This window comes from Theropithecus gelada, chromosome X (assembly GCF_003255815.1).
Source record: "Theropithecus gelada isolate Dixy chromosome X, Tgel_1.0, whole genome shotgun sequence".
NCBI lineage: Eukaryota > Metazoa > Chordata > Mammalia > Primates > Cercopithecidae > Theropithecus > Theropithecus gelada.
The window spans coordinates 151,182,484-151,186,136 of record NC_037689.1 but is presented as its reverse complement, the minus strand read 5'-3'; positions in this window follow the sequence as shown (position 1 = coordinate 151,186,136).

Sequence of the window (3,653 nt, the reverse complement as noted above, 5' to 3'; positions counted from 1 at the left end):
CGGGCGGCGGCGGCTGCGGCGGCTCCTCGCCCCACCAGAGGCTCACCCTAGCGGGGCGCGGGCGACATCGGCGCCGGCGGTCTGCAAGCGGCGGCCGGAGCAGGGGCCTGCGGCCCGCGCCCCCCGCCCCGGCCGGGGCCCACAGCAGCTGCCCGGCTTGCCCGCGACTCCGGTGGCGGCGGCGGCGGCGGCGACAGCGACAGCGACGGCGGCTCGGGCGCGCCTCGCCCCCTCCTTCCCGGCGGCGGCGGCTGCAGCCGCTCTCGGGGCCGCGGCGGGCTCAGCAACTCGCCACCGCGCTCCGACTGTCCCTCTCTTCCCCGTCCCCGGCCGGCCGCCGCTTAAAAACCGACTCCGGGGTGATGTCACTATCGCCCCACCCCCACGGCCGGCCGGCCTCCCTCCCCCTCCCCCTCCCGCATCCCTCCCTCCCGCCCTCCTCGTCACACTCCGCCCACCTCCTCCCTGCCCTCCTCCCGGGGAGGAGACGCCGCTCCAGCGGGAGGCCGGATGGTTGCTACCTAGGGCGGCCGGCAGCGCCTCCCGCAGGGCCCCGGGCCGTCCCTCGCCCCAGGGTCGCCGGTCCCTAGTGCGGCCCAGGCTTCCCGGCCGGCCGGCCCCTCCCAGCCCTAGGAAGACGTCCCCCGGGCCCCCTCAGCCCTCCGCCTCCCCTTTTCTCCCTTTCTCCCCGCTCCTGGCAGGCTGCAGCCGTCTCCTCCTGGTATCCCCTCCTTCCTCGAGCTCTGTCCAAGGCTCCCCCAATGGGGGCTAAAGCTTCCCGGCTACCCTGGATCTGGAGGCCGGGACCAGCTCTCCAGGTGACAGGCCTCTGTGTCTCCACAGTGGGCAGAGGCGAGCCTGCCTGGCTGATGAGCAAGGCTCGACTTTGTCACCAAGGCAGAGAAGGGGCTTGGGTAAATGACCCCGGCGGCCCCCACTCCTTACCAGGCGTGAGAGTGGGTAGGGGCTTCGGACTTGAGGGGACCGGAGCGGGAATGAGGCAAGGCTGCCCCCTGGTGCCTGGCGGGTGCACAGACCCTTCCCCAAAGGCCTCAGCCCTGCGGTCCTGGATGCCCCCCCCCCCCCCCCCCCCTGTGTTCCTCTTCCCAGGACCCTCAAGGCCTCCCCAGCAAGAGTCAGCTTGTTGGGCTGCCTCTCCGCCGCCAGCTGAGCAGCTTGTTTAGAATTTTCTAGGGCTAAGAGTAGCCTGGGGGTGGGGTGGGGAAGGAAGGGGTCATTGTCCTGGCCTGGGAGGTAAGGTGTGCCCCCCTCAACCTCAAGCTCCCTGATCTGATAGTGGACACTGCAGTCCCCAGATGGCTCATCCCGTTAAGCTAAGCCCGAGGCCATCCGGCCAGCTTTAGGAAGAAAAGCAGTTCCGGCCCAAGCCAGATTGAGCTTGCTGGGTGAGGGAGGGGCAGTGTCCCCACCCAGGCTTGGAGGAGGAGCCTCAAGGGGTGTGTGTGATTGGGGGAGACAGGCGGTGTCACCTATGCTTAGACTAGGGGTGGTGGGTGGGTACCTTTGAGGTGGCAGGGTCACACTGCTCATCTGAAGTTTCTCACTAGGGTCTTCTCTGGCCCAGCTTTTGACTGAAGCTGGTCTGGAGACAGGGGCGTTAGAGAAGTGACTCATAGATGGCCTAAAGAAGCGGGGCCACTCAAGGACCCAGGACAGAGGGAAGAGGGCTGACCCAGCTGGACTGCAGGCAAACCCCATGGCCTTTGAGAGAACTGAGAAGAGGACCCGGTGAAGTAGGCTCTGAGGGCCTCAGCCCAGCAGGAGTGCGGGGTGGGCGCTTGATGTCAGCAAAGGGAGGATAGTGACCTGGTGGAGGGCCGCTTTGAGGGAGAGCGCAGGCCACCGCCAGACAGCTCTGGGAGCCGCGGGCAGGGGAGACTTTCAGATTTTGCTTGTCCAAGGGGTGGGTGTGGAAGGGAGAGAGAGTGGAGGCTCGAGAAGGATGTAGGAGAGCCGATGGCACTTTGGGGAAGTGACCACTGCTGCAGTTCCTCCTCTGGTGGGTTCCGAGGCCAGGGGCAGGATCATGAGAAGTTGCCACCCCCGACTGCTGCTGCCTCTGTGAGATCAGAGGTGCCCGAGGCAGAGGGTGAGGTGGCCAGGCTGGAGGGTACTGGAGACAGAAGTGAAGGGTGAGGGGCTGCCCAGAATGGCTGCCACTGCTTCACGGACCCTCGGAGTGGGGGCCCACACATCTGAGGGGAGGTTCAGTGGGCCCCCATACCTGACTCCCTCGACCTCCTGGAACTGGGCTCTTCTCCGGGCAGCCACCCCTTCCCACACCCACCTTCTTCCCCACCCCCTGCCAGCCCAGCCTGGGGTGCACCCACTACCAGTCCCTGGGCCAGGCCCCCCGCCTCCCTGCCTCCAGCTGGTCTGGACCTGGTAGTGACTGAACTCTTCATGGCCTGGGCCAGACCCCAAACCGCATTCTCTGAGCAGCCAGAGGAACCCTCCTGAAACACAAATCTAAGCAGCCCCTCCTTTGTCTCATCCCTTCTCTGGGCTTTTCTGTGCCCTGGAGGTAGAACTAAATTTTTCTCCAAGACTACAAGATGGAGTGTGACGGGGCTGTGGCCTCCCAGCCTCAGGGCATTCCCCCTGAGTTTTCCCTCCACGCGGGACCCACAGCCTGGGCTTCCCTTTCTCTGCTGACCTCCAGGACTCTGTCCCAGGAGGCTCCTGAGGGAGGTTCAGGAATCCTCCCCATGTCAGCTACCCTGGGAGCCGCCCCCGCCCAGCCAGGGCGAGCTGGGCCTCTTTGAGCAGTGCATGAAGTTCAGGCTGGTGAGGCTGGAGTTCCCGGGGAACCCAGGACAGAGCTCTGGTCTCTGTCACAGGCTCTGACCTGGGCGGCCAGTGACAGGGTCTTCTGAGGCTGCTCCCATGAGCTGCTGAGCAGTTGGGGGAACGAAGCCAAAGTGATTTCCAGCCCTGGCTGGGTCCTCTCCCACGTCCGAAGGCTTCAAAGCGTTCTCGGGCTTTGTCAAGGCATGTCAGGCTCAGCCTGGGGGCAGCAGCTGCTGGGGAGGGGCAGGGTGGGCTCTCCGGGCCCCCAGCTGAGGGCCAGGTGGCTCTCCCGCGCCAGCCCTGTCCAAGCCTCTGCCTGTCTTGCCAAGCCCTTGTGTTCTACTCACCGAAAGGGGGTTCCAAGCATGTGCAGGAGGGGGTGGGGGTGCCCTGCGACCTGTGCCCAGCCCAGAGCTCTTATGGTGGCTCCTGGGTGAGAAGCAAACTGTTCTCTGGGGGCAGAGGCGACCAAGGAGAGCTGCGCCCTCCCCCTACGGTGTCCCAGGGAGCAGGCGGCCTTTCAGGCCCCAGCTGGGGCTGGAGGTTGGAGTAGGAGCTGAGGAGGAGGGAGAGGGGAGGAGAGGGGGAGCTGGAGGGAGGGCAGGGGAGGGGGGCTAGCCGGAATGCTCCCGTTTGTTGGGGGAGGCCTGGGAATCGGAGCCAGCGCCCACTCAAGTCTAGGGCAGCTGCGGACGAGGGAGGGGCTGGGTGGGGGGGCCATCCGGTCCTGGGGTGACTGGTTATCCTGGGAGGACGGGCAGCTGGAGACAGGGTGGGGGCGCCTCCCCTTCTGGAGACGAGCCGGGCACAATGAGCTTCGGAATTAGAATAAGCTGGGAACA